We start from the raw sequence: 15360 nt of genomic DNA, 5'->3' as shown, positions 1-15360 counted from the left end.
CATATGTTCAGCCTCATCGCTAATAGAACTTCATTCTCTAACACAAAAAGCCTTCTCCACTACAGAACAATGGTTCTCCAACCATTGTCTTCTCCTTAACCCAAAAAAAACCAAGCTACTACTCTTTACACCCTCTCACTTGTCTCCCCCTCTTCATTTTACGCTTACATCCAACAATGGTACCACTATCTCTCCAGACCCCACCACCAAACTCCTAGGAGTTACAATTGACAATCAACTAAAGTTTGACACTCACATAAATACAATAAAATCTATTAACAAAAAACTTGGATCCCTCTATAGAATAAAACCTTTCCTGACACCAGTAGCCAGAACCACCATAGCTAGAACCCACTTAACCTCTACCCTGTTATATGCTTCCCCCATATATACCAATCTTTCTAAAAATAATCTTAACAAACTAGCTAAATCATATAACAATATTGCCAGATTTGCTACAAACTCTCTATACAGGACTCATCACTGTCAGAATCTAAAACAACTAGGCTGGCTTGAATTAACTCACCTATTACAATTTAACCAACTTATAATCGCCCACAAAGCCCTGTACCAACCCAACAACACCCCAATTCTCTCTACCTTCATAAGACCATACAATAACTTGAGGAATCTGCACTCTGCTAACAAAATGTTGATTCATACTTGCTTATCAAATAACTTAGCAGGCAATTCCATATTCTCTAATTCAGTTGGTAAAATATGGAATCAATTACCACAAGAACTGACAACCCTAATCTCTCTCGCTATTTAAAACTAACCTAAAACTTTTCTTCTCTAACCACTGGTTATGCTCTTGTACCAATCCTGACTAACTGTTTTTTTTTTCTAATTATCTGATACCCTGAAAACACTTTTTTCTTAACCACAACTCTGCATCTATCATTCTTTATACTAGCCTTCCTTCTTGATTTCTAACACTGTCACTCACAAGTACTACTTAATCACACTTAACTCTCCCTCTCATTTTTTTTCCTACTCCTTTTTAAACATTGTTAAACTAAGATGAATTTATTTCTTACTAATGCCTTTTCTAATTTTTGTATCAAATATTACTGTAAGTTTTTGTAGTATGTTTTACACTGTTTTTTACTATGTTTTTTAAACTGGAGCTTTTCTCCCCGGGCCTCCACTGAAAATGGACATGTATCCAGTTGGACTAGCCCGGTCAACAAATGTAAAATAAAATAAAATAAATGTTACAGATGACAGGAGGTGGTACAGGTTTCATCATATGCACAGGGTGTGTTGTTGGTTTGCCAGAGGCTTACATTGAGCCATACAATCGACATGTGTGTGTGTGTGTGTGTGTGTGTGTGTGTGTGTGTGTGTGTGTGTGTGTGTGTGTGTGAGGGCCAAGAGTACTGGTATGGGCCAATGTGGATGTAATGTGTGCGGGTATGTGTTAGCCCTAAGTGTCTGGTTTATGTGCGTGTGTCTGCATGCACACAGTTCCACCATGTGGCTGCCATATACGGGGATTTGTGGGACAGCCACAGACTGTACCTGCCAGGCTTTACAGATCACCGTCTCTGGATATGGATACGGTACCTGTGCCTGGCAGGGGTGCTACAGACAGTATCAGTTACTACGCCAGACTGGGTACTATCCTCAGAGGTAGACATATGTACACTGGATCTAGGTCCCTGCTGGGACTGGCCAGAGCCACATGCACGTGGTCTACTAGGACGGTCTATGGACAGCCCACCCCCAACATTGCTGGGGCTGGTACTGGCACTACAGGAGTGGCTGTGACTTGATGGATGTCCATGGCGACTGCCAGCTGCTGATGTTGCTGGCATACGTCCACGTCGACGTCTCAACCATCACGCACTGTCCTGACACATGGACATGACATTGCGGAGGACATCTAATGTCTCACCCCAACATCTATCAGTGATCTCAGTGTAATTACAAATGGCACCTGCTAGGTCATGGATACTGTCAATTACATTGGTGTTATGTGCCCTTAGTCCTTGTCTGGTGTACCGTTCCATATGTGCCTGTGCCTCCATGACAGCCTGGAACATGCGGAAGGTTGTAAGACCTGTGGCACATCTGCCAGGGGCATGATGACCAGCAGTGTTCCAACGAGAACCCCTGGACATCTACCTATATATGGTACCATTCCAGACATCTGGCTATGGCTGCTGTGTCCAGATGCATGTGCCATAGATACCACACTGTCCTGGCCATTGCCGACTGTACACTGTCCCTCAGCTAAGGGCATTGGTGATGATGGATGTATTGGCAGTATGACTGTGTGCATGGATGGGGTGGACACTTGTGTACTGTCGATTGGTGGCCCAACAACAGACTCTGGCAAACATGCCTGTGCCTCAACACACCTATCCTCATTATCACTATTTGTGTCAGCGACATCAAGTTCCCTGTTGCAGTGAACTAGCCCAACCTCAGCACCTGTGAGAGGAAGACAGGAAACACACTTTACGACCTGTACATGATGTCAGAACACATGCACACATGAACACATACACACATGAACACATGTACACATGCACACATGAACACATGCACACATGAACACATGCACACATGAACACACATGAACACATGCACACATACACACATGAACACATGCACACGTGCACACAGATACACTCCTTACTAAAGCAGACACACACACACACACATACACACACACACACCACCACCACCAGCAATCCAGAACATACTCAATAGCAGTTGATGGCGGGGTACAGTATCACAAGCCAAACAGTCATATCACACATGTCAGCATGCAGGACGTGTGTTGCTCAACAGCATGCAGTGCAAGTGTAGACAGTCATTGCTACTAACAGTATACATGGCTTTGATGCATGTGTGTTGTTGTTCGGTGATTGGCCTCACCCTGGAACGCAATGTATACATGGACACAACATTGCTGTGCAAGTATTAAAAGCTCTTTACTGTCCTGTGCACCATCACTCAGAGGTATACATACCATGGCTGGATGTGTATCTGTGTGTCACATAGATATCCATTTCTGATTAGAGCATCTGTGTCTTTAGCAGTTAATTGTGGACACAGGTTTAGCCCATGCATGCTGTGTATACACACAGGATCAGTGGTGCATGTATACCTGCTGGAATACCATTGGTCCACATAGCCAATGTACAGTAGTTATGGTGAGTGTAGAACATATTGTGGACATGCCAGTGCCAGCCATGACATGGCATGCTACAACACAACTGCAACATTTAACATCACACATACCCAATGTGTGTCATGTGACAAGTAGACTACCACCTATGTGGTAGTTCATGGGTACCGAGTTTTTACCAAAAGGGATGACAATGCAATTTTCGGCATTGAGCCTGAGGCCATGGCTTTGACACCAGGCATCTGTCTCGCTATATATGACTCTGTCTCTCTCTCTCTCTATATATATATATATATATATATATATATATATATATATATATATATATATATATATTTATACATATACACATCCATTGGTGTACATATACATACAGGCGCATATACAGTCCATCTTTCATGGTGGGAATATCAATTATGCAAAGGATGTGAGGTATACAGTAATGTAATGATATTGCACAGTCTTGTGAGAAATGCATTGAAGGTGTTCTCAGCCCATGTAGCTTTAGCAGGCCTCACTGGCTGCAACATTGCAAACTTAACAAATCACACCCACAGTGTTTAACCACTGCATGTCATATACCAGCACTGTATGCTGTCTTGTTTGCCACACACTGCAACCTACATACAAATATACACATAACAACCTTCACCAACATATATATGTCCACCCTTCACATACAGTTGCAGTATGTCCCTTGCTCTATGCACATGTACAGATGTTAATATATCTGACACATATATATCTCTCCGTATGTGTGTGCCATACACACACAAGGTCCACACTGTTGTAAGTCCCTGGACCTCACAGCTGACCTGTTGGGCCTTGCTGCAACATGAACAGGTGTGACATGTGAGCACACAGTAATATTAGAGGGGTGTATATAGCTACAAATGCTAGATTAGCATACTAGCCTGGTACAGCAGTTGCCAATGCTAAGCTACACGTTAATATGAATATCATGCATGTGTTACTCTGTCACATCCATGTTTATATAGCTGTTTGCGCTACTCCCCCAAACAGCCATTGTCCACACTACTGTACAGAACACAGATAACATGGATCAGATGTTTGACATTTAATGCTGAGCTACATATGTCACAGTTATGTCCCCCTGCACACAGCTACACACTGATTTGTCCATGGCAGTAGTTATGTTGGACATCTGTGCATAGATACGTAGTGCTGCCACATATGGATGTTTCAAAGTATGCAGAGTACTCTTCAAAAACATCTACTACATGCCAGTAAATACATATCTGTTACATACCTTTCCTTTGTATGTGCTGGTATTATTAATTTCCGTGTTCCTTTTGCTTTTGAGTTTGCTTTTGCTGTTAATGTCTCTGTCTCTCTGTCTCTCTGTCTCTCTCTCTCTCTCAGTGTCTGCAATGGAGTGATTGTGTGTGTGGGCAGCAAGTACTGCCTGCTTTTATAGGTATCTGCACATGTGCATGTGATGGCCTCTGCACCAATTGGTGGCCACCATTTGGTAATTGCATGCAGCCTGCTGTGTGGTAATTGCAGTACTCACTGTCATAGCAACCCAATGCTATAAATAGCTAAGTCAGGTAGGCATAGCCCTTTCAACTTTCCAAAGTGGGGCTCATACTTGTTTGCTGTGGACACTGTTGTTTAAGTCAGAAGGTTGGTATAGTTCTTATATCTGAAGCTAGGGGTTTAGCCAGTGATTTAAATGTTGTACTCAGACCTGAATATTGCCACTTCCAGTACACACTCGTCAGTGTAGAATTGTACTCACCCCTGAAAATGCTAACACAAGATACATGGGAGTATGTAGTTACTTTTCTACTTATACAATTAACTGCCATACAAAAGTAGTTATTGAGATGTATTCTTTTGGCACATGAACTGTTTGTGAACTGCTATACTGTGAATATTAATGTACTCACTTCTGAACAGTTTGTGCTTTTTTAGTGTTGACATTAGCACAGGCTGCTCATGAAAACTGGACAATTCCAGTACTGAGTATGCCTACCTACATCCTTGGTAGACCCTGAACACACAGGTATATTGTACATTTGGGTAGGGATGCAGACGTACAGAGAGCATTATGTATTATTGTGTGAATGTTATCTTGCTGGACTTAAAGGGTTACTGTGTACCTGTTAGTTTATCAGGGCAAGTAGTCTGTCTGCATAGCTTCCAACTGTGGACCTATCCAGATGTTAGCCTGTTATTCTTTGTCTGTGCAACGCACAGGTCTTTTCAGCAATGGTACAATGGCATTGTTCCAGTTAGTTGCTACCAGTGCATGGCTACATCCCTTGGTATTTCAGTGTTGTACTCCTACATAAGGGTATGCTTCTGGAACTACTTCCAAAGCTATTTGCACAGTCTGTAACAGCAGAAAAGCTGATATGCTTAGTTAATCCTGGGGTCTATGTATATTTTATGTGCAAATGGTGCTTCAGTAGAGATGAGTAATACAGTATTGGGTAAACATTTACAACCTGTTGAAAAAGGAATACAATAATGCCTGTACATGTTACGTAAATGGTTTAGAGTTATACTGAGTTAACTAAACTGGGAAATGTATACAAAGTGTTCTGCCAGGTTTAAAGCAGAATCAAAGCCAGGATTAAACAAGAAATGTTACTGCATATTTAAATACGTGCTTGTTAGTAATGGAATCATGGGAAATGGGACTGAGTTGCAGAATCTGACAATGTAGCTAGAAAGCAGGCATTTACTGCAAATGTTTTTATTATATAGGTGGAGGGGAGTATTTTATCATACGAGTGTAGCAGTCTGTAGGGACAGTAGTTGTGGTGCTGCTTAGAGATGGACATTTGAAAGTTTTATATAATGTGTTACAAGTAGCTGAGTATAGTTGAGATGGTGAGGTAATTCAAATCAATTTAAGAGAGATGTGGTGGCTTATATAGGGTTAGTACTGAATGTGTAAATTTGTTTTAACATAGTGCTGTTTCAGATCTTGATGTAACCTGAAATTTGGTATCACATACAAGTGATAGAGGTAGATATTAGGTTGTTTTTGTGGTGGTAGATTTTTGCTCTGTATGACATTCCTAGTTACTAGTAATTTAATTGCGTCAAATTTGCATATCAAATTTAAGGTTATCATGAAGTAACATCACTGACACTTCAGTGTACAAAACAATTTCTATTACAGTATTAGAGGAGGTACTTCAGAAGTTTGTTTTTGTGTGCAGAATTTAGGGAAGGAAGGAAATTCCATAGTTTTTGGGGTTCCACCAGTAGCTGTATAGGTTTACTATGGTCTTAGCGATTGTAACAATGTCAAATCACTAAATTACAGGACCAGAAGGGAGCAAGACAAGAATGCTGACACCCACATATTCGAACAGTGTCATCATCGAATCTCCTGACCTGCACGGACACAGCAATAAGTGTTAACATGGGTCCAGAATGGGGAACAAGACTGGATGTTTGAGCTAGTGAGTGTTGGAATTCTCATCTTATGACCTGGTCAAGTGATTTAATGATTCAACATTGTACAACCACTTAAACCATAGTAAACTATTGCATATTGTGGATCTAATTTTCAATGGAGGTAAAAGCTTGTGTGATTTGTTGATTGCTTAGGCTGTCTGTGGAGCAAATAAGGGCTGTGTCATCCACATACTGGATGAAAAGGCTTGCTGCTGATGTCTTCAAAAAATTTGTCTTTTTTATTTCGCCAAAACTATTGGGCTTTTAATAACATGATGGGAATGGACCTCATTTCTAAGTCAATGTATGATTAAAGTTCATGAAATTAGTATTTCGGTCTATTAGCCAAAAGTGCTCTTTGCAGTGCTCAGAATGGACTCTTACAATTCATATTGAGTTACAAGTATTGGTAGCATATCTAAATATGACTGTAAATTCTTTTTTGAGACCCATTTCTCCTACTATTAGCACTGTCTGAGTATCCTCCTTCCACATTGTCCTCATTTCTGCCTGCAAATCCTTGTATTTTATGACTTTGTTTCTCTCTGTATGTATGAGATTGTAATGACTGGGTGTAGCAATTTCATGATAAAATGCTACTTTTGTTGTCTTTCATAGATTACTATAACTGTTTTTCTCTCATCTATTTTTTGAACTGTTGGTATTGGGTGATCCCATGTGGTATAAACATTATTCTCTATAAAGCTTTTTGGCTTATGTTTCCAATGCTTTTCAGCTACTTCAATTTTGTAATGTTTGCTTAATCTCCAAAGCAACAGCCTTGCCACATTATTATGCCTTTCAATATGCAGGCCCTCCGCCATTAGTGTATCTCACCCAGCAACAAGATGTATGACTGTTCCCAATTTTGTTTTACAAAATCTATATTTGTCTTTTTCTCTCACATTTTTTATGGACTTAGTAAATCAGCGTGTACATAATCTATTATCCTGAGCTGCTAATATTAACCTTTTGTCATTTGGTATAAAGTCACCTCTCCTTAACCATTCTTGTGCCAGATCCTGATGGATATGAGGTTGTTCCTGAAGTTTTCTGCACTTGCAACTATATTTATGCCTTTTCCACATTTCTTGCCTTCTCATCTGATCCTTTACCTTATATTCTTTTGTTTTTTGGCACATTCAGTTGCTTGATTTTTATCTACTTCTGGTTAGATTTCCATTCCTGCTTGACATCGATATGTTTCTGCTAAACTATGCAGGAATGTCTTCTTAGACTTGTTCTCGTGTTTTAAAACTTTCACTATGTCCTGATTTTGCAAGGTTAACAGATATGCATGCAGTACTACAACTGCAGATCTATACATATCAATTTCGAGAAGACCCATACCTCCTTCAGAACAGGGAATATATAATCTTGGTTTACACTGAAATTTATACATCATTTGATAAGCGATAAACATTTTCTTTTCCTGTCCAACTGATTTACTACCTTTTGGGGCCAGTCACCCCGAAACTAACATAACAGGAACAGCAAACTGGTTTATAGCTTGGATTTTGTTCTACATGTCAGAACTGTTTTCAGTATTAATTTTAATCTTCTAAAATAATCCTTACTATGTTTTGTTCACATCTGTTCATGTTTTATTGCCCATCTATTACCAAATATTTATACACTCCTTCCTGCTCGAGTTCATTTCATTTATATCACATTCCAGTCCCACACTGATACTTTCTTGGGGCTTTAAAGGTTGCTTTTGCATATTTATCAGACCAAATTACATTCTTATATCATCTAAAAAGGTTCCTTCCAGTTGTGCTTTCAGCTTCTCATCTGATCAACTATACAGTTTTAAACCATCCACAAAAAAATGAGAAGTATTTGCACTTTTTTTCAAGAAGCCAAATTGTGACCATGACTTAATCTATTAAGTAGACAGTTTAATGGGTTAAAGACAAGACAAAGGAGCAACAGTGACAGTCTTCCTGGAATATCATCCCCCTTTGAATTTTTATCCCTGGGCTATGTCCTTTATCGTGGCTTAGCTGCAAAGTGGTTTGCCACTGTTGCATGGTCACTGTAATGTAATCAATTAATGTAGATTATATCTTGTACATCTGTAAGCACTCCTTTATCCATGAATGTGGGATGCTGTCAAATGATATTTTTTAGTCTATCCATGCCACACTTAGAGTCTTTCCCTTTTTATAATTTTCCCTTATGACTTTAAAAACAAATGATCCTTTGTTACATATGACTTCCAGGGTTTACCTGACTTTATCGAAACTTCACTTACCCCAAATTATCAATATGATAACACTGAATGTTAACATTACTGGAAGTCAGATCAATGGAACACCAGGTGCCCATATCACATAGCACTCGGAGAGCTTCTGAATGGAGATCGTGGTACAGTGAGGATCGGTAAATGCACCCTTTACCTCACTATAGTGTGATCTGGGAGTTGGTATGTATAATTTGCAGAGGGTGTGGGGGTGCAGGGGGTCTTGCCCCCCCCTACAAAAACATAAAAAAGTGTAGATTTTTGTTTTGGTTTGCTGTAGTTGGTATTTCATTGATACGACTTTCGGTAATATAAACATTCAGTGCTGTGGAATATCAGTATTGTCATCTTGATCTTCTGAATTTCAGGTAAGTGAAATTTCGATAAAGTCAAGTAGATCTGATGTCCAGTGTGTGTGTGTGTGTGTGTGTGTGTATATATATATATATATATATATATATATATATTTTTTTTTTTTTTTGAATAAACTACATAAACTGCATAAACGTGTTTTGTTCGTTTTTTTTTTTTTTTTTTTTTATGGATTTAAACGAAAGTGTAAATGCATTCGCGGATTTAGTTAGAATGCAGTAGATCTATCTATATATATATATATCTATATCTATATATATATATATATATATATATATATCTATATATATATATATATATATATATATATATATATATATATATATATATATATATATATATATATATATATATATATGTTGTTGTGTCTTTCGGCTTTTCCCAGTTAGGGGAACTCCGGTCCACTAATGATTGGGAGTAGATTTTTACGTGCCGAGTTGCCAGCCCTGACGCACAACCTTCAACGAAGGTACGCCCATTCACGCATGTCTCCACACAGAAGACGCTTTAGCTGAGAATCAAACAGGACAACATCTTTCTGTGAGGCGACAACGCTACCGCATCACCACCACCGCAGTATATATTTGCTTCTTGAACTGGTGCCTGTATTCACGGCCAAAATAAATCCAACAGTGCACGGACCATAAACACAACTCAACTAACTCCAGCACTCGTTAGTACAGTGTGCGCCCAAGCAACAATTGCCCAAAAATGCGAACAGCAATTCTTTTAATCCAATTTTATTGTTCTTTCATCATGGTGGCTTCGGACTGCCACAGCTCCTGGTACTACAGACCGGTTTCGCCCAATAGGCGTCTTCAGTGTTACCAGTACCCAGATCTACATGCAGTACATTTATTTACGTTTCAAAACGCCCATTAAAGCAACATGACAATATATAGTTTTTGATATGTGCATGGAAATATATACACACCCACACCCACATTACTGCTCAAACAACATTATTCAGCTGAATTAATATACAAAAAACAAATTAAATATACATATTTCACAAGAAATATCAAAAACTCTAGAAAATTGTCTAATGGAAACCATTATATCATAAGTTTTAATTCAACCCTGGTTTGTATAAAGCACCCAATTTCAAAATCCACATCTTTTCTTTTTGATCTAATATTTTGTGTTTTTGTAACATAGTCAAACTATCACCTAATACCTTGTCTATCCCTATATAAATAAAATGTGCTCCCTTATGTTCTAACTGGTGCTTATATAAAACACTTCGTGTTCTCTTACAATTTATATCATTAACATGTATTGCAATTCTATTTTTGAAAATCCTAGAGGTTTGTCCTATGTAGACAGCTCCACGTTTACATACTACCATATAGACAATCCAATTTGTGTTACATGTTATTAGAACTCTAATATCAAAAACTTTAGTTGTATTTGCAGATGTAAAAGACTTGGTTTTAGATACTAATTTACAGTATACACAATTACCACAAAACATACTTCCCTTTATGGATAATAAAACATCTAGAGTAACCTTAAAGGAAGATGTCTTATGTTTATTCAAATGCTCTCCTATATTCTTACCTCTACGATACCCAAAATTACAGTGGTCACCTATCATTTGGTCAAAATAAGGATCATTTTTTTTAAATTGACCAATGTTTTTGTACAACCTGCTTGATTTTGAAAGTATTCGTGCCATATGTTGTGATAAATCTCATTTTATCTGCCTGTACAACTTCTTTCTCTTCATTAACATTTAACAACTTATGTCTACTTGCATTTTGCCATATTTAAGAGCACTAGAGACTATATTGCTATTATATCCCCTATATATAAATCTCTCATGCATATTTGCCACCTCTTTATCAAACACCTGCTCATTACTGCATAAACGTTTTAATCTGACAAACTGTGCCTTTGGTATATTTTTAGTAATGTGTCTAGGATGGCAGCTCTTAGCTTCCAGCAACGAATTTTTAGTAAAAGGCTTTCTATATATACTAGTCATAATTGTTCCATCTATTAATTTAGTGATATTAATATCCAAAAAATCTATAATAAATTGTTCAATCTTACTAGTAAATCGTATTCCGAAAGCGTTGTTATTAAGGTATTCATTAAATTCATACTATTTCTCCACTGTTCCTTTCCAGACACACCAACAATCATCTAAAAACCTTCGCCACATGTCCATATGTTGTTTATATATGTTTCCCTCATTATATATCATCCTAGCCTCTAAATAGCCCATAAATAGGTCGGCATAAATGGGTGCAAAATTAGTGCCCATAGCTGTACCTCTCATCTGCAGAAACCAATCTTTTTTATACATAAATGAATTACGTTCTAACACTATACTTAACATTTTAAGTATAAAATCAATCTGGGTTCTAGTATACAACCCAGAATATTCAGTCCAATAGTTAACTACAGCTAAGCCCATTTTATGAGGAATACTGGTATATAATGATTGAACATCTAGAGTACACAAATGTGCATGTAGGGGGACATCTATATTATCCATTAGTCTCAAAAATTCCGTGCTGTCCTTAATTCGTGCTCTAATTAAAGGCAACAATATTTTCAATTTCCTTTCTAAATACATAGATAATGGCTCTATTAATGACCCCCAACTAGACACTATTGGTCTGCCTGGGGGATTTAAGATGGTCTTATGTATCTTAGGGAGTATGTAAAATATAGGAGGTTCCATATCAGCTACCATCAATTGTTTACAAGTATCCATCGTTAACATCCCCTTGCAGACTGCATCTTCTAAAAATGCATCTATCGTAGCCTTCGTACGTAGCTAGGATCACTAAAGAGTGCTGGAGTTAGTTGAGTTATATACATATATACATATATATATATATATATATATATATAGTTGAGTTTTATATATATATATATATATATATATATATATATATATATATATATATATAGGTCCACTTTTAAATCCCGAAATACCAAAATCTCGAGTTTTGATATACCAAACTCAAAATATTGAGATATCAGTATCTTGAAATTTAAAAGTGGACAAAAAAAATAAACACAGCTAAAATAATGTGCTTGCAGGGGGGGCAAGCCTCCCTGCACCCCCACACAGCCCCCTACTTAAATATACCAACTCCGAGATCGCTCTATAGTGAAGAGAACGGTAATGCTCCTGTTGCACTTACCGTTCTCTTCATGGTAGTGTGAGCTTGGAGTTGGTATATTTAAGTAGGGGGGGTGCAGGGCAGCTTGCCCCCCTGCAAACACTTTATTTTAGTTATTTTTTTTTTGTCCACTTTTAAGTTTCGAGATACTGCTCGATGTTTTGATTTCGGTATCTCAAAATTCAAGATTTTGGCATTTCGGGATTTAAAAGTGGACCCATATATATATATATATATATATATATATATATATATATATATACACACACACACACACACACACACACACACACACACAGACATATATATATATATATATATATATATATATATATATATATATATATATATATATATATATATACATACACACATATATATTAGATATAGATTATACATCATTGGAAGTCAAGTTATTGGTAAACAGTTTTTAGGATAGCTTGCAGGTTCATTCTTAGGGAGTATCATTTTCCTGTTAACCAGTTTGTTCTTTGTTCAGGATACACATATAAATAATTCTTACTTGGGGCTAAATCTTCATGTAAAGATGGCAACAGTTTTAGCCAGAAGCTGGGTACTACATCTGGGCCTGGGGTTTTACATTTAGGAGCTTTTCTTTTTTTTTGCTTCAATTTCTCTGACCATTACTACTTCCCATTTCATATCCAGTACATTTGAACTTCTTACTGTTTCTTTTACTTCTATCCATTCAGTATCTTTATGTTCCATAGGGTATTCATAGATATTTCTCCAAAATGTCTGTCGTCTTTTATAGGTTCATAGGAGGTTTCTAGTCTAATGGCCTTAGAGCCCTTACAAGCCTAGCCATAGCTATCATGAGTTGCCCAAATTGTCAGTAGTTAGGTGAGTGAAATTTGCAGAGGTACGAGTCTATGGTAATTGATACCAACTGCAACTGTCCATGAGGGACACTGGCATAATCCCAGCAGTGAATTTACAGTCAGCCATCCATTGATCTAGGTTGTGCTTGAAGAAGGTCAGGGAAGAGCTCTGCTTCATGTAAATGGGAAGCTTGCCTCAGAGAACGGATAGTCTCTGGGAGTTGTCTCTCTCTCCAGCATGATTTGCTCATGTCAGAGGCTAGGTTAAAATCTCTGGTGCAAGTGACCCTTGTGCAGTTGGATTTACGAATGTGTAGCATTTCCATCAGGGCTGGGTCAGACTACCCTATAAGCCAGATCACCCCTTAGCAGACTGAAGAAGACCGAATACAGTGACAGGGCTTTCAGCCATTTTGCATTTGTTTTGTGGACCTTCTATTTTCTTGGTGCAAAACCTCTATGGTCTCTCCCAACTGTTGTAGGTGTCTGTTGAGATACATGAAAAAGAGAGCATTCTACTCAATTACTGGTGCAAGGACAGCCGAGTATAATGGAATTATAATATCCCTGGATCTAGATGTGATGCATTTACTTATGAGATGTGCCACATAGAAGGATTTCCTTACCACTGTGGATAAGTGACAGTCAAAGTTCAGACTGCTATCAACCTGTGTACTCAGATCACATACCGCTAAGTCTACACTTAGGGACTGCTGTCTATAATGTAATTAGCGGGATGTTAGCTTTCCCAAAAGGAATAATGCATTTTTTGCATTTAGCTTCAATCAAGGTCTGTGTTAACCCTTTTTGCAGTACATTAGCATCATTGGTCTTCTCTATGATTGTTCCCAATTTGCAATTCCCAGAGAACTTGGTCAGCCACAGACCATTAACCTTTGCCTAGACTTTTGAGAAATAAATGTGTGCAACGCCTTCCCATCTTAGCACTATATTGAGGATATTTATGCCTCTCATGGGTATACTGACTAGCTGTTCCAGGACATTTGCATTGACAAAGTCCAAGAAAATCTGAGCCAGCATGTTTGTGGTCATGTATACTTCCCAGACAATGTTAGGATAATTAAAGTCACCCAGGAATAAGGTGTTAGGCTGTATGGCAAGTAATTCTAGTAAGTCCAGGTATGTGGTATGTTTTTCCTGGTTCATGGTGGGGGACCTATAGCTAGCTATGATATGGTAGGAGATTTTACCTGTGGTTAATTGTACATGGAGTAGCTCGAGACAGTTGTACTGTTTGACCAGTCTCAAGGTGTACTTACTGTATCCTTAATGAAGATGGGTACACCTCCTCATTTGGTTCTTTCATGCTCAGTTTGTGGTCTGAATGTGTGGAAGGTGTTGTAGCCCTGCATGGCTGGGTTGCTTTCCTTGGCTTAGAGCCATGTCTTGGTGACTGCACAGATATCAGCATTTTCCAAGGTTAGAAGTGTATCAGGGAAGTGCAGTTTCTTGTTTAGACTCCTAGCATTAAGCAGCAGTACCTTGAGTTTATCTAGAGAGGATTTTGTTATGTTGGAAAGCTGGTTATTTTGACACTCCTTAAAAAAAGCACAATAGATGTGGCTACTGTCTTTGCTAGTATCAAGAAGCCTACCGGAGACTGGTACAAAGCATCTCTGGCAAAGCAGCGTGGCCTGTCGACTATGTCTTCCCAAGCTGACAGACATTGGATCCCTTTGGACTGACAATGGAAGTTAAGCCAATTGTTAGGCAATCATTTTTTGTTTATTGTGGCATCATCATTGGAGAAGATAGAATGCTGCCTAAGGCTAGGCTTATACCTGCCTGTGACAAACAGTCTAAGAGCTCAGTCATGTCTCTCTCTTCATACAGTCCAGAGAGGTACATCTCAAGTCATTCATCCTCACATGGACTATGACGGAGTCATACTGGTACTTGTGGTTGAGTGGCTTGATGGATCCTGGCACCTGACAGGCAGCTAACCATAACCTGCTCCTTACCCAGCTCGGTGAGGGGAACATCTGTGTGTCTCACTATGGAATCTCCTATGACAGGTACATTGCATTTTTTGGTGTTATGCTTTATGGACTTATTTGTTGAGAGTCTGGTGTGTGTGTGTGTGTTGTGTTGTGGTTGTTTTTTTTTTGCATTGTGTGTAAGTGGTTTCTGAAGGCACTGTTTGGGAGGCCTCTGATCTTT

General features: G+C 38.4%; 1 protein-coding gene across 1 annotated transcript in view; it reads left to right on the top strand.

Moving 5' to 3' along the window:
* LOC122806000 (uncharacterized protein K02A2.6-like) overlaps positions 1–15360 on the top strand; it is a gene marked incomplete at its 3' end in the record, with an annotated part of 84769 nt that overhangs the window by 44550 nt on the left and 24859 nt on the right. The gene's annotated exons all lie outside the window — the stretch shown is intronic.

Source organism: Protopterus annectens, chromosome 7.part0 (genome assembly GCF_019279795.1).
Source record: "Protopterus annectens isolate FY-2018-M chromosome 7.part0, PAN1.0, whole genome shotgun sequence".
NCBI classification, from domain to species: Eukaryota; Metazoa; Chordata; order Ceratodontiformes; family Protopteridae; genus Protopterus; species Protopterus annectens.
The sequence above is the reverse complement of the archived record's forward strand: the minus strand, read 5'-3'. Positions and strand labels throughout refer to the sequence as shown.